At 37.9% G+C, this 26,253-nt stretch overlaps 1 protein-coding gene and 1 long non-coding RNA gene across 4 annotated transcripts in view; one reads left to right on the top strand and one right to left on the bottom strand.

Annotated features, from left to right (window-relative positions):
* IMMP2L (inner mitochondrial membrane peptidase subunit 2) overlaps positions 1–26,253 on the top strand; it is a 625,477-nt gene that overhangs the window by 377,441 nt on the left and 221,783 nt on the right. The window lies entirely within an intron of this gene.
* LOC149312259 (uncharacterized) lies at positions 686–25,249 on the bottom strand. The gene is made up of 3 exons (XR_016281238.1): positions 25,221–25,249; positions 6,929–6,964; positions 686–730 (listed from the first exon to the last, which is right to left on the bottom strand). It is a non-coding gene; the product is annotated as an uncharacterized LOC149312259 (long non-coding RNA).

The raw sequence follows: 26,253 nt of genomic DNA, 5'->3' as shown, positions 1-26,253 counted from the left end.
AAGTAGGATGTAAAGAATATTCTCAGATGTTCTCATCATCAATGCGAAAGGTCAACATATTTAAACATATGTCAACATATTTAATGTGTCAACATATTTAAACATGTTACAATTTTTTCGTGCATTTTTAGTCTTTTGTTTTGCATGGTCAGACTTTTTGTAATATTTTTTTTTGCAAAATACAATTAATGGTTTTATATATATATATATATATATATATATATATATATATATATATATAATAAAATTTATTCGGTCATTGACCAGTATATATATATTTTATTTATATCCCACTTTTCTCCTTGTACAGGATCCAAGGCAGTTTACAAGCATTTAAAAGCAGAATATTGAAATATTTCACAATAAAAAGTCATTAATACAAACGTTTAAAAACCATTACATGATAGTTCATTTAAAATGAAAGATTAAAGCAACGTAAAGCACAAGGAAGCAAAAACTATGTGCTCTGCGTAATGTAATTTTTCTGAAACAGATTTTTGTGAAAACTTCAAAAATATGAAAAATCATCCAAAGAAATTGCACAAAACTTTCATAATCTCAATCACCAAGGAATTTTGTTGGTCTCATGTGAAATAACAAAATAAGTGAAGATTTACATCCCTAGATTTAGAAACAAATATGTTTGGAAGACACATAGACTTTGAATAAAAAGTTGCATTCTTCTTATAATTTTTCTCTTGTTTCGCTGCTACTTCTTTTCCTCAGCTGCCTGTGATTGTATAATTTGGAAATAATTATTTCTTATACTGTAGTGCAATCATTTTTACAAGACCTTGGAGACCCTGAAACCTTCCCTCATTACATAGATTAATACATTTCAATCTTATTATCTAAGCCCCTCCTTCAACCACTTCATGATACAATATGAAAAGTACAAGGTACTTGAAAGGAATTTGTTTGGTTAAAAGAGAAAGGATGACTCACTAGGTCAAGTTGCAGAGATTAGCATGATATTTCTCCTTAAGACTTAATGCCTTTGAGGTTTAGATCCTAGATTTAGATATAAATTTAGATAATGTGTGATTCACCACAGCAACGTGCCAAAAGAAGACACATTCTTCCTTAAAATCCTCAAATTACTCCAAGTCTTAGAGTATACCCCTTTGTGCAAGAGTCCTTAAATATATGTTTAGGAAATCTGAAGCTTAGGCTGCATTTGCGTTGCAGAAATAATGCTGTTTCACATCACTTTAACTTCCATAGCTCAATGCAAGAGAATCCTGGGACTTGTTATGGCATCAGTGGTCTCTGACAGAGAAGACTAAACATCTCACAAAACTATAAATCCCAGAATTCCATAGCACTTAGCCATGGCTGTTAAACCGGTGTCAAATTGCATTATTTCTGCACTGGAGATGGAGCTTTGGTCAAACAAAGTGTGACTTTGTTTGACATTCTAAATACTAAACAGTCCATCACATAGACTGTGTTCCATGCTTTTCATAATACACTATTCACATCATGTTCCAAGACGGATAGTTACAGCGTATCTTAATTTTATTAGAGAAAATAAATAAATTCTGGTTACTTGAAATGTTCTTCCGAGTTAAACACTACGGTATATTGTACAGATATCACATACTATACCACAACTGAATTTCAACATGTCTGTTGTTCAGTAAGGTAATTCAAAGCTTTCTTGTTGTTTCTCGCATTGTTTCCATGTTATTCTTGTAGATTATTCAGGTCTTTTTAAAGAGCTTTTCTTAAAATGTGGCCTAGACTGAGACTACAGTTTAGATTTGTATATTCTTGTGGATATGGTACATATAAGTCTGATGTTTGTATGTAAGGGTGAAATTTATTTGCATCTTAAGGTACATATGTTTGAAAGAAAACAGGTCCCATACTGAACTTTTTAATAACTTTCAGCACACAACCCAGCTAGTTGTCTATGGATTTACAACCCATTTGAGATAGCAAATGAGATATAAATTTCAGCTTGGCTTTGAGATACAAAGGGTATGTGCTCCCTTTTGCTTATACTACAAATCTCCTCTTCACCAAGTTCTCATCACTGGCTGATTTCATTTACTATACTACAGAGGAATTTTTGTGTAGGAATATCCCCCTCAAAGCATATGGCAGAATTTATACTCACAAAAGGATTTTGTTATTCATCACTGTTTCTTTGTTATGAGTCCAATTTGTAGAACTAAACAAGTAAAGTAAGCTGACATTTCAATAACTGTTCAACGGTCCATGGATTTCCTGGTCTTTTTTTCAGCCTGCTTTGATCAAACCCAAATCTGACAAGCATAAAAACAAATTAAATCCTTCACTGACAACAGCTATCTATGACTTCACATATAATGGACAACAGTCTTGTAATAATTGTTGTCCACATTTTATACAGAGATTGCCTTGTGCTTTCAGTTTTTTGTAACTACAGTCAACCAATAATAGGTTTCTGAGAATGTACACCTTGAACAAGACGTATCTTTTCTTTTTGCAAAAAAAAGAATTATTTTTTATGTATTACGAGACAAGTATATGCTTCTGATTGATAGCCCTGATTATCTTCACACAGGCACTGAGAGTGGAAGAGCATTCTGTTGCGTTGCATTGTATTGCATTCCAATATATCATAAAGAAAATTCAGATAGGTTGCTTCCTGAAGGTAAAATGTACATCCTTTATAGAAATAGTCAGGGCATTCTAATTGCTTTATGAATGATCCAGTGGGTACTGTGGCTTGGAGCTACAACCAGGGCAAGCAGGGGCATAACAGAGAAAATATATTGAATATGCTAAGTATGAATTTACAGGAACTAAGTAGAGCAGTGGAGGATAGGGAATGTTGAGGATGTCTCATCCACATGGTCACCATGCATTGAGATCGACTCAAAGGTGACTAATGACAACAAATGCTAGCGTGAGTCAGACACAACTAAGCTAGAGGGAGTCAGACATGAACATTCTTGTGATAAACTCTAGGTCTTCATCTTAAGCATGATCAATAGTGTTGCCAGAGCTTGGAACACTATTACAGGGATCTGTTCAATAGAATGTGCTGGACCCCCGCCCCCAACATACCATTGGGGAGAAGTAGTCACCTGTGGCAGTTCTGTCACTGTAATTGTGAAAACTGAGTTACTGCAGAATTTTTCTGAAATGTGGTGGAGATTTGTGGAGTAGATATGAGGGTGTGCAAAGAGGGGAAAAGTGGAATTGTTGCATGTTGCCAACTTTTAATTGTTGCATTTTGCCAACTTGTTCCTTACTAATTTGGGTATTTCTTCAGCCACCGAGTTCCTTGGGAAACTTCAAGAACATGATACAAGTGATGTTGATGCCTATGATCTCTTTCAGGTTAATGAGGGCATGATGAAGTATCTTCCTCCCTCAAAATAATAATAATAATAATAATAATAATAATAATAATAATAATAATGGAACACTATTATGGATTCCAGCCCTGATCAAGGAATGAGTAATATTTACTTCCTACTTCCTTGTTACTTCAGGCAACCTAAAAATGTTTTGAGTATTGAGGGGACTTTTTCCTACACACTCTTAACTGTTTAGAAAGATTTTAATGGGAGAACAATAAAACAACAACAAATTTCCCCATGTTTTATTAACAGTGGAAAAAATAGTTTGGAGCTTTTCCATCAGATTATAAAAAAATCTTGTGTTTTAAATAAGTAACCTGTGAAACCCACTTTCCAGTGCTTTATAGTAAAAGCAACATACTAAGTTGCATGCTTTATTCCTATGTGTGCCCATCTTTATGACAGACATACACATATTTGGGTGTGATACCATATGAATAAGCAATGGTTTAGAATATAAACTATATCTCTGTGAGATACATCAGTAGCTGTGCTCTATACATAAATATATTTTGAAGAACAAAGTATGGCAAAAGTTACTTTTTAGGACCATAGGTCCCAGAATCCTTCAGACAGTGTGCCTCAAACTTAGTTATACCAGACACTCGCCTGATCATTTGCAAAATACACACACACACACACACATATACCTCTCTCCCCCTAACACACAGCCTATTTTTCTATGCAAGTGAATAAATCAGGTATACAGACAGTTGCACCAGTCAAATGTTTGAGGACTATTAATATTTATGGCAACTTTATAAGCTTGCTACTCCAGTGTTTCAGGAAGACATGCTGATTTACATTACTACAATTGTCAGAGGGGATTATCCATTGGGGTTGTTTCAAAATGATGTTAAAAATAAATGCAGCAACATGCTCTTTTTAAAAGAGAGACCAAAGGTTACTATGAAGAAATGTTCATACCCTATGTTCACAAAGTATTTTCCAGAAAAAAATATCGTCCTGTGTAGAGCCCAGAATTACATCAAAACACAGAGCTCTGCACTTCATGCAGTTACAAAGGCAGACTAATGTCCCTATTCTTCCCGTACATGAAATTTGCCATCTTATACATATAATCTTTGTTTCTCTATCTAAAGACTAGGTAACCAATAATTTAAATGTTTTCACATTCATAGATAAGTTTTGTAATGTAGCTGTGAATGAAACCTGCAACTGGCTATAGGAGGCTCAATGTACAAACAATGAATGAGCTTTAACTGGTGTATCCACATTGGTGTAGTGGTGAATTTTGAAGTGCAGATGCTCATCATGACTGTCACTCAAAGGGCTCGTACAGACAGGCCAAAATAAACCTGCTTCGGGTCACTTTGGAGATATGCTGTTTAAATGATGCATGCGTCCTAAGAGTCCAGAAGCCCTACCAAAGCCAAGCTCTAGTCCTTAGGACTGGAGCATGGCTTTTGCATGGCTTCCGGACTCTTAAGACGTATGCATCATCTAAACAGCATACCTCCAAAGTGACCCGAAGCAGCTTTATTTTGGCCTGTCTGTATGGGGCCAAAGAAAACCTAAAAATGCAGGCAACAATGTTGATTCATATCAACAAATCAATTCTGCTGATTTGTTTCATCTCTATAAGGCACAGGTTTTTTTTAAAGTGGGTCTTGGTTGCCCACTGAAGACCAAGCCACCCATAACTTTGCATTGCATCTGGGACAGCTCATGACAATATATTTCTGCTAGTAAAATCCTTCCCCCAATCCCTTGGTGATGCAGTGGTTAAATGCCAGTACTGCAGCGACAAGGTTGTGAGTTCAATCCCAGGCAGGGCTCCAAGATCCACCCAGCCTTCCATCCTTTTGTAGGTCGGTAAAATGAGTACCCAGCTTGTTGGGACAATTTGCTTACATAGAAGAAACCGTTTAGGGAGTGCTAGTTCAATGATAAGCAGTATAGAAATATACTTGCTATTGCTATTGCTACTCTGAGCATTTAGATGGAGGGGAGGAGAGAAGAAGAAACTGGAGGGCTTTGTATAACAAATTACATGGTCCCAGTGATGTTATTTGCAAGAACCAATAGCACAACTCCTCACTCTGTAAAAAAAGGAATTTATGTTTAATTAGAACAAGCTGCCACAGCCATAAGGGCCATTGCATTCTATAACATATTTCGCACATGAAATGTTGTTCCATTACAAATGGCCACCTATGCCCATGCTTCTCGTGTCGTGAGGAGAAAAATCACCTAGATGATTATTATGCAAAGAGATCTGCTGGTGCCCTTTATGACTGAGAGAAACAACTTGGTAACATAGATTTTTGTAGACTTGATGCTACTTCCCCAGATGCTAGATATCAAGTGCCTAGGAACCAGTCTTTCAAGCTATGAATGAGCTGGTTGCATATGTGAATATCAATAGAAATACAAAATTGTGGGTAATGTGATGAGATGACAAGTTCAGTTTTAACTATGGTCACTGGGAACAAAAGCAGGAGGAAAGAGGTTGCCTAAAGCTAAGGAGAGTAGATAACCATATGGATGGTGGAAGGAGTTATTGGAATTATGAAGCTTATTGAATGGCTCTCCATGGCACGGGAACAGAACGGAAGGGTACAGAACAGGGGGAGAACATGTCTTGCTGCACATGAGAACGCTGCTGATAGGCTTCCAGTTGGGCATATGCCCTTCTATTCAACATAGTCAGGGTCAAAACTTGTGAGAATTCCTTTTTTTTGGAATGTAACTCCCAGGATCCCCCAGTCACCACAACCAATGGTCCTGCTAGCTAGGGGATTCTGGGAGTTGTAATTGAAAAGAGCAGCATTTCCCAACACAGACCATGGTGAATTATCCTAAGTGCTACAAATGCTTTCCCATTTATTTTGGCATTCTTTCCCATTTGTTTTGATATGGAGGATGCTTGATTGTGCTCCGCCACTCCCTGTTGTGATGTTGCCAGTTTGACAGGCACATTAAGAAAGAAAATGAGGGGAATAAAGAAGGCTGCTAAATCTACTGCCAACTTTATGGCTTCAATCACATGCTGTGATGCAAGAACATTAGATCACTTTTAATGAGCACAAAGGCTTTCTGACCATTGTATCTTTAGCGTGGTCTGGTCTGTAATTACGATACTGCCCACTAGCTAAAGACATGTTCAAATGCACAGTCCTAATCTTTACTCTTTCTTTTTGCCACTGACATCTATGGGAACTGCTAGAAATGTTTCTCTAGGGAGTTACAGGCATGCTGTGATAGTTAAAACTGTATCTGTCCAATTAAAGCTCAATTGAAAATAAGCCGGTGGCTAGTTGATTTAATGGTGGGAATACACAGACATAGAGATTTTATTTCTTAATTTACTATGCAAATGAGAATATATATTTGAAGAAAATATATCACCTCCAAGCAGTATGGAAGAGCACAAACAACGCTTTGGGCTTGTATGTAATGTGTGTTCAGTGCCAGCTGCATTGCATGACAAAGCCTTTGGATTTTTTTTTCTTCCCTGCTGGCTGCTTTATTTGTTTGAAACATATTTTATATTGTAGACACATTTATGGAAATGATTTTCACTCAATACTCTATTGATAATCCCTTACCTCAAAGAATTCTTCACTCTTCACAGTCATGTATTCCTTAAACAGAATGGTGAGGCAAATGTAAAAAGGTGCACAAAGGTTTATACAAATTTACTTAGTTTTATTTTAATTTGAGAATAAAATGTATCCTGATTTTCTTTGTATAGCAGTTCTAGTGATACATTTTAAGGCATCTTTCCCCAATTATGAACCTTCCAGGTGGAAGAACAAATCCTCTCTTGTCCAGTTAGCAGGGGCCATTATGGCTAGGAATGATGGGAGCTGTAGTCAAACATGCCAAAAGTGCACCTGGTTTGCTAAGATTCCTCTAAACATAACTCTGTACCTGAACAAATGATGCTTATTCTTTAAGTAGCAATTAATGAGCAACTTAAATTTTTGTTCCCCCATTCTAACAATATCTTCTTTTTGACTTTCTGTCATTCCTGAAAGGGATGCAAAGAAAAACTCACTATTGGCTTGTTTCCAGCCCAAGTTGCATCAGTCACTTGACGTGATCAATATTATGGGTTTGAGGACTTAGATGTGATATAACAGATTAAAACAGAATGTAGCTAATGTCAATCATAATAGTAAATAACTAATGTAGAAATGATTAAAGAAACAATTATATTGAAACCAACATTTAATTTAAAGCTATTTAGCAGCATTTAAAACATAACAGATGAAATAAGAAAAAACCCCAGGACCATCCATTTAAAATACTTTCCACAACAACCAAATTGATGGCCATAGATTGTCTAAGGATAGCAAAGGAGAAACCAGCCTAGCTTCCCTTGGGAGGGAATCACAGAATCATAGAACAATAGAGTTGGAAGAAACCACAAGGGCCATCCAGTCCAACCCCTGCCATGCAGGAACTTTCAATCAAAGCATCCCCAACAGATGGCCATCCAGCCTGTGTTTAAAGACCTCTAAGGAAGGAGACTCCACTACACTCCGAGGAAGGAGTGTGTTACACTGTCGAACAGCCCTGACTGTCAGGAAGTTCCTCCTAATGTTGAGGTGGAATCTTTTCCTGGAGCTTGCATCCATTGTTCTGGGTCCCGTTCTCTGGAGCAGCAGAAACAAGCTTGTTCCCTCCTCAATATGACATCCCTTCAAGTATTTAAACAAGGCTATCATATCACCTCTTAGCCTTCTCTTTTCCAGGCTAAACATCCCCAGCTCTACAACATTTTAATACACACAGTTTACTTCATCTCTCAATTTTTATTAAGCTTTTGTTCAAAGTCTTTTAGTAAGGGAGAAAATACCCACATAAGAGAAGAATGAAAGATATATTGCAAGTATTCTCATTGAATAAGTTCTTAAAGCAAAACAAAACAAACAAATGGGCAAACCTATAGCTAGTTCCAACCTCCTAAGAGGCTTTGGCTGTCTTTCTCCAAAGGCAGCCTTCTAAGCAATATAGCAAATGGCTTTTGCAAGGAAGGACTATTTAAAAAAAACAAAAACCTCACTGCATCTGATTTTAGAGGCCTGGGGGAAGTCTCACTAAGCGCACACAAGCCAATCTAAAGTTACTGTTTGGATCAGCTGTTTGTGATGCAGAAAGTTTACACTCATTCTGTTGGGGGTTGTAACAGCGTTCATGGCAATGAAAATACTGTTGCATCATTCCTCTTTTTGTATTTTTTTTAGTTATGCATGTATGGCTAATTTATTTATTGTTGGCATAACCTTTCGGGCACACACACGCGCACACAATCACCTGAGCTGCCTATGAAGTTAATGAAGGTTTCTATTTTTTCAGAACTGTATTGTGGCTTCCTGCCACAATCACCACTGTCTGATTTCACTGCCCACATAGTAATTGTATATGTATGGGCCTATGTAGATGTTCACTGGTTTAAAGAAAGCTGTGATATTTCACAGCATTTCACACCTGATTGGGCACAATACTGTGAATATGAAAAACATGTAGGTGCAAAGTTATGCACCAATAGCTTTTAATTATACCAAGCCTCTCACTTGTCCCATGCAGACTTCTAAAACCCATTAAACATTTGCTTTATTGCAAGCAATGGAATAAGATATCACTAACGATAACAAGTATTAGTTTCGAGCAAAGGCTTGCATGCCTGGATAGATTCGTTATCTGGTTAAATCATTTTGCATTGCACCCTCCATTCTTGTTACACCATGTAGCCAATGAGGTAAGGTGCTAATACTTATAATTCTGATCTTGATGGGATATTTTCCAACATCCCTCAAATGCAAATACGTACAATTTTTCTACCTGAAGACAGTCACTTATGATAGAAGAGCAGTGAGCAAGTGCAGTATAACAGTTATAGCCACTGGTTGACTGAAAGAAGATAGAGTTCTAGAATATCTGAAAGACTGTTTCAAAAATGGCTATTTCTCTACCACATAGAACCAATGTATTATTAAGCAGATCAGCATTGCGTAATGTTTGGTCACTGGCTATGATTCTGTAGGCCAGGGTTTGATCCCTGCTTGGCCATGGAAACCCACTGGGTGACCTTGAGAAACTCAGAAAACCCTGTGATAGTTCACCTTTGGGTCGCCATAAGTCAGAAATGAATTGAAGGCATACAAGAACAAAAGGTATATTTCTCAGTATTTTCCATAGTAAAGTGATTAGATTTTCATGACAGGACAGTTTAGATGATTCACATTCTGCCTTATAATCAAGTTCTATAGCTTATACTCTATGGAGATGTATGGGGCCAAGTGGATCTCTCTGTTATCACACTTCACCATCCTCATGTGGACTTTTGTGTAATACGGCAGTAAGACTGAATTACATAAGAATTCATGTTTCTTGCTTTGGATTGAATGGGTGAATTATTTTCAAAACTTGCTTTGGCCTTCTTCATTACTAGCATCATCATCAGCTGCAGTGGTGTTCAGAAAGGTAGCTAGAAGCAACAAATGCAAAAGTTATTAGCAGCAGTACCACTTTCCAATGCACTGTTACAAAAGTTGGGTGATAAAGAAGGAAAGAAGATAAACTTATTTGAAATGTGGTGCTGAAGGTCTATGGATACTATGGACTTCTAAAAAGGGAAATGAAAGGTCTTAGAACAAATCAACACTGAACTCTCAGTAGAAGCAAAGATGACTAAACGGAGACTGTCATACTTTGGACATATTAAGCCAATCAAGGAAGCCATGGCACTGAGTTTGCAAGACCTGAGCAAGGACATTGTTGACTGAGGATCTTGGAAGTCTCTAATTCATAGGGTTGCCATAATTAAAAGTCAACTTATTGGCAAATAACAATAACAACAAAGTACCACTTTCACTCCTGTTGTGTCAGAGGTGTCCCCCATACCCATGTCCATGAGGAAATTGGAACAAAACATTTCCCTTGGGTAGCTGGAAATAGTGGCATTTTGAAAATGATCAAGGACTATTGACTAAGCATCTGTTTACTTTCAAGACATTTTTGAGTAGACCAGTGAATTTGACAAAACCCCAATGTGCTGTATCAAAATATTTTTATGAATACTATTAAATTCCACTTTGTCAGAGACCTTCACATATGTGCATGAACAAAATTCAGATAAAAACGGTGTGAGTGAGTGAGAGAGAATGGTACTGGGGAAATTTCACTATTCATAGTTATTTGTGTTTCAGGCTGTAATCCCACCATCCTATCTCCGCTTATCCAGGAGTAAATTGTTAGCACTGGGGAAAAACTGAGTCCACACACAGAAGACAGCCAGCCAAGAAGACAAACATCACTGCCAAGTCTGGAAGTAGTTCACAACTGCTGAAGTTCTTCTGAAGAGGCTTTTAATCTTTTTTGTTGTTATCCACCCTTGTGTCAATCTTAACCATGGCAACTCTGTAGACGAGATATCTCCAAGACTCCCTATGCTCCATTGCTCTGCTCAGGTCCTGCAAATCCATACCCAAGTTCTCCTTAATAGAGTCCATCCATCGGGCATGTGGCTTTCCTGTCTTTCTGCTTCTTTCTACCTTTCCTAGCATTCTTTTTCCCCCCCCAGTAAGTTGTGCCTCCTCATGATGTGGCCAAAGTACGACTGCCTCAGTCTAGTCATCTTGGCTTCCAGGGAGATTTCTGGTTTGATCTGCTCTAGGACCCATTTGTTTGACTTCTTGGCTGTCCATGGTAACCTCAGCACTCTTCTCCAGCACCACATTTCAAATGAATTAATTCTCTTCCTATCTGCTTTCTTAACTAGTTGGCATTTCCTTTTTAACCTATTGCATGCACCTGAGACATTTTACACAGCTTGAGGCAAAAATATACTGACATAAGTCCCTTTGAATTAATTGGTACTTAACTTCTGAATAGACACTGCTAGTTGACCTTTGAAAAAGATTAACTTTATGTTAAATGTGGGAAGCCTTGTGTACATGTTCCAAGACTGTTGGTCCTCAAGACAGTTTTTGAAAACAGAAGGCAGTACCTTTTTCAGATAAGGATATTTTGGAGAGGAATTACTTTCATTTCATTTCATTTCATTTATTATGCCAAATAGCCAGCATAAGAGGAATTATTTAATGTTGTCAGTGCTATTACTGTGTAATATCAGCATAATAATAGTCCTTTTAAAGTATTTTGAGCATACAGTGTAACTTTCCTGAGTTTTAGGTATAAATGGATAATTTTAGATATGTCAGGTGTGATTCCAAATGAGGAACAGTCTTTCTTGGGAAAGCTGTACTTGTTAAATATCTGTATCTCCTGCAGCTCTTAGAGGCATGACAGCCCTTGAAGAGAAAAGAGGGTAAGGGGGGAAATGGTCATGATGGGTGTTCATGTTGTGCATTTTCATATTACATACAAAGACTAAGAGAACCTGAGTTTGCATTGTCTATCGATAAAGCACCTTTAAAAGGAGTGGAAAGTTAGAAATCTGTTTATATACACATGTGCTGGTCAACCCTTTCATAAATTATCATTTGATTTGTATAATGAGCAAACCATCTGCATACCATTTGAACAACTAGATGGATCTGAGCAACTAGAATATGGCAACCTTGAATGGTGGGAGAGACAATCCTGGTTGCTTGTAAGGATGGGGAAGAGAATTTAGGAGATGGAAAGTCTGAACAGGCATGTGTGTGGAATATGGGGAAAAAAGCAGGGAAGACGACAAAGAGTGGGGAAGAGAAGAGAAACAGCATCAGAGGGAGAGGGACAAAGTGGCTTCTAACCTATATGAAAGTGGTGAAGTCATAATGATGGCTGATGGAAGAAAGGCCGCTATGGAAAAAAGAGTTGCGGTGAGGGAAAGAAGAACACTGGGTTAAGGATGGGAATAATGCATTTGCAACCTGGATGAAGCTGGGTACTTTGTTATTGTTGTTATTGTTGTGTGCCTTCAAGTCATTTCTGACTTATGGTAACCTTAAGGTGAAGATATCATGGGGTTTTCTTGGCAAGATTTGTTTAGGGGATGTTTGCCATTGCTTTCTCCTGAGGCTGAGAGCTTGTGACTTGCCCAAGGTCTCCCAGTGGCTTTCATGTTTAGAGTTTTTTTTAATTTCTTTTGTTTGTTTCCCCATGTTCCGTTTCCATGCACCTCTTCATATCACTTAAAACATTGTAGAAATAATACTACTAATAATTATAGGTACTTTTTCATTTAGCTTTGTAAGTGCTAAGTCTTTTTAACCTTAGTTGTAAATTACAAGGGGAAATGGAGTTTTAACAGCTGTCAAGGAATGTAGGGATAATTTACATGGGTATAGTCCCATTTGCTGATCGCTGAACCAAGCCTCAAGTTTAATGGTGCTAAACACTGTCTGTGGAAAGATCAAAATGCAGTTCAGCTGAGACTTTTGAAGAGAATAGAAAATACTGAGTGTAATTCTTTCTCAAAGCATCATTTGGTTCTTGTGCTGGTTTTCCTCATCCTTTAATAGCCTTTATTTTATTTTTTATTTTTTTCTGATAAGAAGAAAAGATTGAGAGCTGGACATCAAAGTTATAATTATCTGGGCCTCCCATAAAATTCCATGCATCAGTCAGTGGGATTGCACATTCAAAGCCTCACCTGGGCTGCATCCACTCTGCAGAAATAATCCATCTTGACACCACCTTAACTGCCACAGCTCAGTGCTAGGGAGTTCTGGGATCTGTAGTTTTGTGAGACATTTAGGCTTTTCTGTACTACAACAAACTACAGTTCCCAGGGTTCTACAGCACTGAGCCATGGCAGTAGAAGTGGTGACCAACTAGATTATATCTATAGTGCAAATGCAGCTGTGGAGGCACTTGGGTGGACTTCTTTTTGTAATATGCTCATTTAAAGCAGACATTCAAGACATTGAACCTATTTTGAAGAAAGGGCTCAGCACCTTGGATAGCTTCTTTAAAAGTCTGGAATAAACCACAAAATGGATTCACTACACACTGAAATAGGATATGTCAGCTGCAAGAGAGTGGCATATCAAATATAATAATAAAAACCTCATGTCAACATTGCATTATTTTTTTTAAGTAATAGTAATTTGTAAGCCATTTTTAGCCTTATCATTGGGAAAAATGGGATATAAATGATAATAATGGCAACATTAACATATCATTTTACATCATATGCACATCTGGTTGTTGTTGTGTGCCTTCAAGTATGGCAACCTTAGCATGATATTTTCTTGGCAAGATTTGTTCAGAGGATGTTCCCCTGAGGCTGACAGCATATTTGGTACATTACTATAAATAAATAAACTACCCCAATGGACAAGATAAGCCCTAAAGGAACAGATCAAAATATGATTTTGGCTAGCATCCCACAATGGCTTGACAGTTATCTTCAGAAAGGACTTGTAGCCAATAACATTTTGAATGGCAGTTTTGCACTTCTGCCTCAGCATCTTGGACCCATTCACACTACTCAACCATATCACTGTGATTGCACATTTACTGCCATGGTTTCATCCTATGGAATACTGGATTTTTAGTTTCAGGAAGAGTATTTAGAACTCTCAGCCAGAGAGCTGTACTATCTCATCAGATTTCAAACCTCAGGTATCCACAAGATGTTGCCATGGCAGTTGAAGGGGAATTGTAGTGCTATAACTGTGTAGTGTGAAAGGACCTTAAGTTTCTGAATAATATCTAAACCCTCTTGAAGCCATCATTACATCTTCTGGCAGTTGGAAAGACAGAGGGACACAAGACTGGGGATTTTTCAGTCAAATTATGGATGCCTGACAAACGTACACTAAAAAAATGTCTGATTCTCCATTTTCCTCATATCCATAGATCAATGTTAAGATATAGAGCACATCTAGACAGTACTGAAAGGCAGAAGAAAAATCAAGCAATGCAGTAGTCTTGTTTAACAAGAAAGTTGTGAAAAGAAAAGTGTCAGCAAAATATTGACCCATCAGGTATCTGTTTAATCTAATAATCAGCCTTAAATGGCAGTCACAATGAAATCTGGAGAAGTCTGAAAGCAATAGCCTTCACATGTAATCAGCCTTCGCACATTTCATCTGTCTTTTATGAGAGAAGAACTCCTAAAACTGTAGCATTGCTGGAGGCTTTGTAAGACTTGTCATTTGAAAACTATGTGGCTCCTGCAGATTGGGTAGCCTGCAGTGTGAAAAGCGTATGATCTCAATTTTCCAGTTTCATAGTAGGAACACAAATAAGTAAATATTGCATTAGAGAAGTATAAATTGGACTGCTTAAAGTAACAAATGTTCCGTTGAAGAGATATATATAACAGCTGCTTTTTATAGACTCTTTTAAATATGCAAAACAGCTTACTAAGTTAGCCTGAATGGTGAGAAATGCACAGAGAGGGAGAATGCTAATGGAATACATGGTCCCAGTAGGATTTTGGCCAGTGTGTGCACCTGGTTTACAAGCACTGGTCAAAACTAACACTGATTGGTGCTGGTGGATTTTTTGTTCCACTATTTTTGCATGGGGAATTGACATGAGAAATGGAGTATAAGGGAGCACACAGCCTGATCTCTTAACCATGGTTAATATATTGGCTGAATATTGACACTACAATTTTATTTGGAGCTATATTGATTTTTTTCTTGACATTTGAAAGGGAATATAAAAATCGTGTCTCTCTGTTTACTGATAGACTATCTGCTCTCCTTACTAATATTTTAGTGGTTTAGGAAATGACAAATGCTAATGTGTGGTAATAGTAGTTCAGTATATAAAAGCCTCTGCTTACAAAGATTTATTGATCTCTCACTAAATGTTGTGCCTTCCGCAGTATCTGTGTTCGATAATGACTCACAGCAAGGGTCAGGATGAGTTCAGAGGCACGCTATTTAATCTATGCACTAACCAGGTACCACAACCACCACAAAGTCTCAAGATTTGAATAATAATAACAATATAGGCTGCTTTGTATTCCTTTTCCCACCTATCTAGCAATGGCTAATGCCTGTCTCTTTATCTTCTCATTACTTTGCTTCATGGTTTATTAGCCTCTTCCTAATGCTGACAATTGCAGGGGATAGTCTTTGAATGTAGAGAAAGAAGATAATTTTGCTAAGACTCAGTGAACTTTAAAGAGGATAGGAGTGATTTCCTCTCAGATTTTGCCAGCTTCCCTTATTGCAAGAGATCGGGAGAAGAGCTGAATTCTGCACCTTACATATTTTAAAGCTGTTCCTCATAATAAACTGGTTGTTGGTCATTTGTTCTGTCAAATAGTCCTACCAGCTTCGGGAAAGAGATACACATCTTTTTTCAATTGTACAGACCTCATCAGGCAATAAAAAATTAAAAATCATCAATTTCCAAATAAAGAGCTATAAACCTACAAAATGACAACGCCCTAGAAATAGAGCAAAATCATGTAATGGGTTGTAAGACATTATTGAATTTCAGTCAACTATTGCTTACTAGTCACTGCCTTAAAATTTTATTTTGATAATGTTTGTGGAAACTCTTCAGTGCAGTTTGCCTCAGTAAAGGCATTTGGCTTTGATGTAAATTATTGTCTATATTGTGTTAATTAAATAATGTTTCACATAGTGTTCTGTATGTCTGAAATAATCAAACATTTCGGAATAACAAAAAGGTTGGGTTAAAGCTCAGAGAAGTACAAGCTATTTATAATTGTCCCACATGTTATATTTATTTTTTGATGCAATACATATTCACCAAGGGACTTGTGATTTTGAACAGTGTTTTGAATCTGGTGACTAGCCAAATTACTTTGTCTTCAGGGACTGAATACAAAGGACACACAAGGACAGCATGCATATATTCACTGTGAAATTGGCAATTCAGATAAATATTAAAAGCAATATTATGCATGACTGCATCATAAATATTTTGATACTGGCTCAGAATTGTTGATACATTTGGAGACGTTTTTCATATGAACAAGTGTTTGAATGAGTTCATTAAAGATACCTAATAAAGTTTTATATAGTATGAATTACTGAAGATAATGTTAAGAGATGGCAGTTAATGACGCAAGTAATATTGAGTGAGATCTTTATAGAGGATAATATGTTTATTAATACTCACTCCCAAGAATTACTAGTTAGGGCATTTGTTTTTAACCTGAAAAATGTTACGACATGATGATAGCAATCGAGGCCCTCTTCTCTGACAAACTAAAATTGGATGGTAATATGTTGTACCAAAGAATCAAAGCTGTCTTTTGAGGAGATTTCAGTCAGTCAATCAATCAGTCATCCCATCTTTACCAATGCAGGATCCAAGTCCATTTAAAAATAGATTAAAATTAAGAGCTAGGAATTTTATTCTAGTCTTTCTCTTGGGATTTGCTATGAAATGTGAAGGATAACAGTAGACAAATGCATGGAGCACTATATATTGGTTTCCAGTCCCTATATCTCTCCCTGTCCATAGTCCCCAACTTCCTTGAATTGAACAAGGAGGTTTGTAGGGGAGCTCCAACTCCATCATTTGAGTGGATGTAGAATGATCCATGTGTTCAAGAACCAGCTCTATTGGGGCTGTTGATAGTATAGAACAGTGCTGGCAAACCTATGGCACGAATGCCAGAAGTGGCACTCAGAGCCCTCTCCATGGGCTCACATGTCATCACCTCAGCACAGAGTTTGCCATAGTTTGTTACTAGAAAGTCAGAGGGACATGGCACTTTGTGATAAATAAGTGGGTTTTAGGTTGCAGTTTGGGCACTCAGTCTCTAAAACATTAGCCATCACTGGTATAGAATGATCTACATTTATGCAAGTGCATGCAAGTAGAACATTCTTTTAGGCCAGGGATGGTCCTTCCAAGGGTGGTGGGTCCATCTTTTGCTGTTCTCTGTTCTTAGTCGGCCACAGCTTCGCTCTCTCTATCTCTTTGTTTTTTTAATGTTATTAACCCACAGGCATGTTTTAGGCCAGCATTTACCAAAAGAAAGAAAAAGGGAGAGAAAGCGAGAGAGAGAGAGAAAGGAAAGAAAGGGAGGGAGGGAGGGAGGGAGGGAGGCACAGTACAGGCTGGTAGAGAAATGCCAGCCCTTTAAATGGCGCAGCATTGCCCCGGCAACCAAACTGCATGGCGCAGCTGCGCAGTACAAAAACAGCTGCCTAGAGCAGATCCTTTTTTGCGACATTGTAAGCACTGCGTCGCAGCCCTTATGACGCCGCTTCCGAGAACAGACGTGTGGGTGCTCAGACTCCCACACATCATCCCTACGCCCCACATGCGGGCGGTGCTGCTGAATAGGTCCCACCGCTCGGGACCATTCAGTTGGTGTGTGGTCCCAAGCCCTACTATCGCCGCCAGGACGTCAGGCCGGAGTAATGAGACTTAGATCATCAATCACGTAGCTCAAATGTTCTATCTTTCTGTCTGTCCATTGGCTGTACTGTATGATATGATTTTAATTAGATGTATTTTCTTATGAAAGATCCCCAAATGAATGTCCAGTTGCAGTGGTTGATGATACATTCTTGTCATGAAAATGTGCCTCAACAAATGACTTATGCATCGTCAAATTGTCCTAATTTGGCACGGGATATCCTGATTAATCCTCTTTCATCTCACTTATTCAGCTGCTTTTAACATGATCTAGTTTATCTTTCTTCCTCCTGCTCTCCCTCTTTGTCCTCAGCTTACTTCATTTGGCACAAGCTGAGTTCAGAGGGCAAAAGTAGTTCATACCTAAGTAACTCAGCAGGAGAAGAGGAGGAGGGAGCCGAATAGCAAGCTGGTCCAGCCTCTCTTAGCTTGTATGTTCTTCCTCATTAATAGCTTTTTCCATCTTGACCACGCCCTGATGTTGCTTGGTCAAATATGTCCCTGTTGGAGAATATAGATTATGAAATGGCAGTATCATGAATGATTATTTCGATCTGATTATGTTGTTGTTGTTGTTGTTGTTGTTGTAACAACCCATTTTGGAGACTTCCTCATCACATCAATTTGTTACCTGATTGTTTCCTTAGGATACAATGATGATGAGGAGCCCCGGTGGTGCAGTGTTCAAATGCCAGTACTGCAACCATTCACAGCCACAAGGTTGTGAGTTCAGTATCAGGCAGGGCTCCAGGATCCACTCAGCCTTGCATCCTTCCGTAGGTCGCTAAAATGAGTACCCAGGTTGTTGGGGGGCAATTAGCTTACATGTTGTAGTTTTTTGAGATATTTACTTTCTGTGAGAGAGCTCTGGTGCTACTACAAGCTACAGATCCCAGGATTCCATAGCATGGAGCCATGACAGTTAAAGTGGTGTTGAACTGGATTATTTCTGCAGTGCATATGCAGCCATTGTGATATTCACAATAATGTTTTGTGAAGCAGCCAGTGCTGGTTCTTGGTATTCATCTTTTTATTTTGATGTTAATGTTGAATCCTATCTTTTACAAATAAGTCTTTGAATCACGTATTCCTTCTGCAAAGCAGTTGTAACCCAGAGATGCCCCTGATTTTCAAGTTGTGATCCGTCTAGTTCTCTCCAGCTGGACTGGTTACAAACCAATGACCTGGATAGCATGCCCTAATTACAATTGTGCAATCTGGTATTTGTTTCAGGCTATTTCTTTGAGACGATTGACCTTCATTTCAAGTTACATCCTTGCCTTCAGCTTGAGGACCTGTTGAGATGTAAGAAGGCAAATTGCTTTATGGAAGACTGTGTCATGAAGTAGGGGCTGTTGCCTAAAGGATTTCTGTGTGCTGTGTCGTTAAAACATAAGAATTGCACAGAACACAAATTAGCAAATCCTTCAAGTTTTTTAAACGACAGGCTTACTTCAGTTGCAGGTGTGTCTGATGTGTACATTAATCCCCTAAGGGTTTTTTTTTAAACAGCTTTGAAGGGATCTTACTGAATTTTTTCCCTTTTAATTGGAGGTAGCATAAAATCTTCCAAATGATGTCTTTAACTCTCCTCTTCATGTATAATTCCTTGTACTTTTTCTATGAAGGAAAAGTGCAGGAGCTACAGAAAACCTTTATTATTCCAGACAGAGAACACATTTGTCTCTGCTAACCAAACTTTGGAGGTAGCAGGTGTTGTCTTACTGTATGGTTGTCTCCTAGGGAATGTGGAAGTCGTGAAAGTAGAGTGATTTGTGGCAATGCCAGATGTGCAGGGAAAGAACTCACATCCCACATGAATGATATGGGGCCTTTCTTTATCCTTGTTTTAAGGGGTACAAGGGACCTTGTACTTAGTACTGTAAATCCTCACTGGATTCTGACAGAAAGAGACAAAAAGAGAGAAACTGTAAAATGTTTTTATTAAATAGTGACATCAAGAAATGAGGTGTACCTTAAGAGATTATATTCCCACATAGTTATAAATGCATATTTGCCTTTGTCTTGCTGACAAGCCCCTTCTACCTGCTATTATTTTATTTTGGGAGCACCTTCATTTACCCCAACAGCTTGTAGATTGTCACCTTGTTAATTAGAATGCCAGAACTTAGTTCAAACTATAAGGCAAGTGTAGGACAGTGCTTCTCAAGCAATCTAATAGGACAAATTCAAACACACACACCGAGTGCCAAGGAATGGTATAATATTTGGTCCATGTCATTGCTGTATTCACATTGTTTCCCCGAAACGTGCTGTGAACTGTCAGCTGATGGTTTACAGATTGTAGTCCAATAATATTTAGGGGCACCAGTTGGTCTATTGCTGCCCAAAGATGTCCCGAGTTTACAGGATGAAATGGTCTGAGTTATCTGTGTTCACAGAAGGCAGTTGGAGACTCCTTGAAATTGTTTTAATAATCATTTTCAACCTGTGGGTTGCAACCCTTTTAGGGGTCGAATGACCCTTTCACAGGGGCCGCCTAAGAGCATCGGAAAACACATGGCGAAAATAATGTTATGGTTGGGGGTCACCACAACATGAGGAACTGTATTAAAGGATCACAGCATTAGGAAGGTTGAAAACCACGGTCATAGAACAAAAGAAGCAAGCAAAAAATAAATCCTGATCTTTGTAGTAGTTTGCCGGGTGACTCTCAACTTCTTTGAGCATATTGTACAAAAAGATATGGGAAGAGTTTTATTTATAAGTTTCTGGTCTAGAATCCTGTGATCAAGCAAAAAGAATTTTTTTATGAAATTTAATTGTACATATCAAGATGGAAGCTGGTTCAGGAATTCCATCTCATAACATAACCAATAATCAGGTCACCCTACCAATTTCTGAGATTTGTACTATAGATAGAAAACCCAGAAAAGCACAGCAATTCCCTGAGCTTCAGCCAGTACTGTGATAACAGGACAGTACACTCATCCCTCCACATTTGTGCCTTTGACTTTTGTGGATTTGTTTATTCACGGATTTTATTAATATAATCTCTCTACGAATATCTAGGTCCTCCAGTGCAACTGTGTGGTCAACTTTAACCAAACGTTGCACTGATGGACCTAGAGATTCCTAGAGACAACATCCCACTAGACATTTGTAACTCCTCCAAGCACAATTTTATGGTCAATGTCCAGCAGATTCCTAGAGATTCCTAAAGAGGTGTTCTCTCAGGTAAAAACATAGTGTTTTGTTATTTGTGGTCTTCCCACATTCACAGGGGCCCTGTGCCCCTAACCCCAGCAAATGTGGATGAATGTAGATGCCTTAAATTTTATACAATAATAAAAGAAGTACACTCTTAAATATATAATTTATTCCACAGAGGTAACAGAAAAATTGAAATCAAATCAACCAGACTCCAGACCATGCCTAATAAATTTCAGTTAGAAATAGAGAAGCTCCCTGTATCAGCTATATTATACTGTTAGTCTGGCAGGTGGGTATGCCTACAAACTGGTTTCTATACCTTTCTTTCCTTACCTTGCAAATGGCTTAAAGCCTCTTCTTTATATCTCTTGGGATAACCTTTCCTAACCTGGTACTCTCCAGATGTTTTGGATTACAACTCCCAACCATTCTGACCATTGATTGGGCTAATGAAGGTCCAAGGTCCAAAACTGCAGAAATAATCCAGTCTGAGACCACTTTAACTGTCTTGGCTCAAAGCTGGGGAGTTCTGGGAACTGTAGTTTTCTGAGACATTTAGTCTTCTCTGTCAGAGAGCTCTGGAGCCACAATAAACTACAATTCTCAGGATTCCCTAGCACTGAGCTCAAACTGGATTGTTTCCGCAGTGCATTCTGGACTCAAGGCATCTGGAAGATGCTAGGTTAGGGCCTTAGGAGAGGCCTTCTGTGAAATCCTGGCTCAGGAAATAGCAGCATTTAACTGTAAAGAGTTTAGATACTTTGGCCATATTAAAATTTGATATTGGATGCATGAATAAACCATCAAAACCCTTTAAAAAGCACTTTTAAAATAATCTCTAAAATATGTTTACTTTCTGCCATAGTTTTCAATAGCAGATAAAAAACCTACATAGATAAAAAGTAGGAAGAAATCAAATATTCTAAATAGTATATTTATCTATTTAGGCTTCTGATGCCTGATCAGTATATATTGCCAGTGATGTCCATGCCCAGGGTATCACCCTGTTTGGAGGTGCAGGGCTTCTGGAAGTGGGACCAAAAGGACACTGCCTCCACCTGGCTGCTGCAGTAGTTAGAATGGTGCTGTGTCAGCGAGGTAAGGGCCATGCTCAGCTGACCACCCAGCCTTCTGAGACCTGCGTGGCCATGGCCGTGTGGGACCCAGAAGGCAGCCGCCTTCCTCCCTCCTGAGGGGTGGCACCCCCTCTGGGATGTCACCCGGTGCGGTCCGCACCAATGCATCCCCTAGTGATGCCACTTTGTATCCAGGTGGTGCATATCACATATAGTCTCTACTTTATTGTAACAACAACCCTTGTGATAGGCTAAGTTGAGAGAGGATGACTGGCCCAAGGTTTCCCAGTAAGTTTTATGGTTCAGTGGAACCTGGTTCTCCAAGGTGCCAGAGTTTAACCATTCTGCCACACTCTACTCTAACCATTATACTGCACTGACACTCTTATCTACTGCAGTAACTAAAATGGATAGATTCCTTTCATACCCTTTTCAAAAGCTTCATTTGTTGCTTATGTAGGCACTTTGAGCTTTAAGAGAATAATGTAAGTTATGTTCCTTCTTTCAATATTGATTGTTCATCTGGAAGATATGTGCACAAGCTTTCAGTGGATGGGCAAATTGCATGTGATGTGTAATTTTTGTGTACATAAATCACAATTTTATTTCATTTTATTTGGGAGTGGATAAAACTATTACTTAAGGAAGGAGCACTGGAGAAAAGGTCAGAGCCATCCAAACAGAGCATATGAAAAGCTTGTGTGCATTTCTTTTTTCTTACAGCCATTTTCACTCCCACCAATATTTTCTCCTACTCTAGGGAATTTTAAAATAGCTCCTTTTCTTCTTCCTCTACTGTTTTAGGAAAAGAAAGCTGTACTTTTAGCTGTGTCTGTGGAGTTTTTCATTCACATCTCTTGGGTACACACTTTTAGGTTTTCAGAAAAGGTCATAATTCTAGTATGCCAAAGGCAATATTGCCCTAAATGCTTTAGCGGAGTTACTCTTTGCAAACCTCTTACATTGATATTGTATGTTGCAAAAGCCCATCACATACACTTACTGTCAACATGTTTCACAATCTCTGTCGGAGTGTCTCACTCATGAAGGAGTTGTTTAACCTGAGTATTATATATATGTGTTTGTGTGTGTGTGTGTATTAGTTATATTAGTTATCTAACTTGTCCAAGGTCATGTTGGCTCTGTAAATTTATCTTGTTTATTTTTCAGAAAACCTCATAAACTTTAATGAACAAATTTGGCATGATCTCCAAAAGCCTTTTATAATTTTTTTCATACAGGACATGAAACAAGCTGCTGTGGGTCATTATATACTGATAATAAATATATCACTACATTCAGAAGTTTCTGTCAATACTTTGTCAGCACAACTGGTGGCAACTGGTGGCTTCCGTGTCACTGGGGTGGTGAATCTGCTCTGGGTTGTAGTCTGAACGTCAAAGAGCTATTCATGGTGCTGAGTCCTGCCCCACAAAATATATTGAGCACCTGACATGGCTCCTTTAATTTGCCACTTCACTGACATGAGTGTCATCAACTGCCATCGTGCCTATCTCTTGTATGCACCCCCAGCTGAGTTTCTTAAATCTATCAGTCTGTGGGTGATATAGTCCAAAAAGATAGAGTTTTCCAAGCTCTGGTTTCATAATCAAGTGTCTGGCTAGATTTACTTTTTCAAGGATTTGGGCTTTCTAACCCTTCCCCCATTTTGTTTCTTTGAGTTAATTTCATTTCATTATTTTTCTACACCAACCGTTGTACCCTTAGGAAGAAATGTATGTATTTTCTCCTTTTTCAGCACGGGCCTATATTTTCATTTTATGTTAATAAGCTGAGACTTGATAATATTGTTGTTTGTCTGCACTCTCCTGAATTTATTGTTTGAGCTGCTCTAAAGTTATTAGGAACAATCACAGCTAGCAAAATATGGATTGGACTTGCCATGAGACAAGTTCTTCTCCAAAGTTTGAGTTAGTTAACCAATCTTTCTGGAACATTCCACATTATTTCTATGCATGTGTTCACACACCTATACACATCCCATAATAGTTGAGCATTTCCCGTATCTAATGTGTATAAAATGTATACAAAACATAAACGGTTTTCATGTTTAGATTTGGGTCCCATCTCCAGGATGTCTCATTATGTATATACAAATATTCCAAAATCTGAAAAAAATCCCAAACACTTCTGATACAGACATTTTGGATGAAGGAGACTCAACCTGTACTTCTCTCATTTTTGTGGATGCTGCCATTTTGGCTATTGAAAAATAAAAATGTAGAATGAATAGTTTTAAACATAAGTTAACATGAAAAATGTTTTTAAAGAAATCTACAATTCTCTGCATTTGGACTAGCATACTTCTATTACAAAGGTGCAAGGATATCATTCTCTTTGGGGAGTTATAGCTAATTATCAGGTTATGCCTTGACATCCTTGGAAGCATAGAAACAGAACTTGGGAAAATGTATTTGCTATGTTTGCCTCCTTACATGCTGTAGGATAGCATATTGCTTAAATACCAAGACAAAGTTATTTTTTGGGGACTAACATCTCTCACAGTATCACAGCCAGTGGCCAACTGAATGTGGGTCAGTGGGAGATGTTGTTCAAAAAGGCAAGGTTTTCTATGCTCTGAATTCATAACCAAGTTTCTTTCTAGATTCACTTTTTCAAGGCTTACTATTCCCCACTTTTTGTTGTTGTTCCTTCGTTTTAATTTAATTTCATTATTCTTCTGCCCTGGCTTATACACAAACATGAATGAGTCCTTGCTTCATATTCAGTTGCTGTTGTACATATAAATTGCCAATTGTGGTGATTTATATGTACAATATTTATGTAAATTATATATCATATCAAGGATAATATGGAGTATATTCTCCTTTCTGGGACAATAATTGCTAGTTACTATTTGTTCTTCACACAATATGTTAAAATATCTTGATTGAGTGATTGATTATGTTTCTCTGGGAAGTTCACAAAATACAAGTAAAAAGCTGTACAATATAAAAACATAATAAAGCAATGTGAACACCTATTCATTTATTTATTTAGGCATTTGGTTATTGTCTCTCAGCCCAGCAGGGATCCCAAGACAATGTACAGTGAATAAAAACATTTTAAATGTTTAAATAAAACATTCAATACATGGAAACAAAAAATTAAAAAGACAACAAAACTTCTCCTTAAAAAATAGTTCTGAAAGCTCAAACAAAAGGTTTTTAAAATATGATTTTTTTTTAAAAAAAGAACAAAATTCACAAGAAATAGACCTTTCAGTGGTTATTATCCATGTTAGGTTACAATTGTGTTTCCATAGTGGACAGTATACAAACCATTACCAGTTGTATGTGCATACCTTAGGGACTGTTTCTCCTACATTATCTTCTCATGGGGTGAAGAAGCATATGAAGATGAACCCCAGATTCTAAAAAGTGAGGTGGAAGCTGTGAAAAGAGAAATTGGGAAAAAATAAGTCACCAGGAACAATTAGATGATATTCCAATTGAACAGCTACAATCCACACAGACAAAATCAACTCGAGCGTGAACTAATATATGTCAGCCAGTATGGAAAACAAAACTGTGGTCAACAGACTGGAAACATTCAATGTACACCCCAATCCACAAAAAAGAGACATAAAAGACTGCAGCAACTATAAGATCACAGTATTAATTTCCCATGCAAGCAAAATTATGCTCAAAGTTCTGAAACATAGACTCAAATCACACATGACGAGTGACATCCCAGAGGTGCAAGCAGAGTTCAGGAAAGGAAGAAATACTATGGTCACATTGCAAACATATTATGACTGTACAAAAAAAAAAAAAAAAATCCAGAAAAAAATCAGCATGTGCTTTATAGACAATAGCAAAACATGTGACTGCATAGATCATGAAAAAAATTATAGATGGCTCTTAATGACATAGGAGTGCCACTACATCTGATAGCCTTGATGAGAAAACTGTACTTAGGAGAAGAGGCTGTGGTTAGAACAAAATACAGAGAAACAGAATGGATCCCAATTGGCAAAGAGGTCAGGCAAGGGTGCATTCTATCACCCTATTTGTTGAATGTGTACACAAAATATATCAGAGCAGGCTTAGACTCAGAGGCCAGAGGAGTGAAGATTGGAGAAAGGAACATTAACAATCTATGATATGCAGATGACACAATACTACTAGTAGAAACCAACAACCTGGAGCAATTACTGAAGAAGGTCAAGGAGGAAAGTGCCAAGGTAGGCTTAATGATGAACATAAATAAATATAAGATGATGACTACAGAGGACCTACATACATTCAACATAGACAACGAGGAAATTGAAACAGTAAAAATTTCCCACATCTAGGATCAAACATTGATCAGAATGGATACTGCAGTCAATAAAT

The sequence above is a fragment of the Sceloporus occidentalis genome, unplaced genomic scaffold (assembly GCF_023333645.1).
Source record: "Sceloporus occidentalis isolate IW3139 unplaced genomic scaffold, rSceOcc1.0.p SCAF_5, whole genome shotgun sequence".
NCBI classification, from domain to species: domain Eukaryota; kingdom Metazoa; phylum Chordata; class Lepidosauria; order Squamata; family Phrynosomatidae; genus Sceloporus; species Sceloporus occidentalis.
This window is presented reverse-complemented; position numbering and strand designations above follow the sequence as displayed.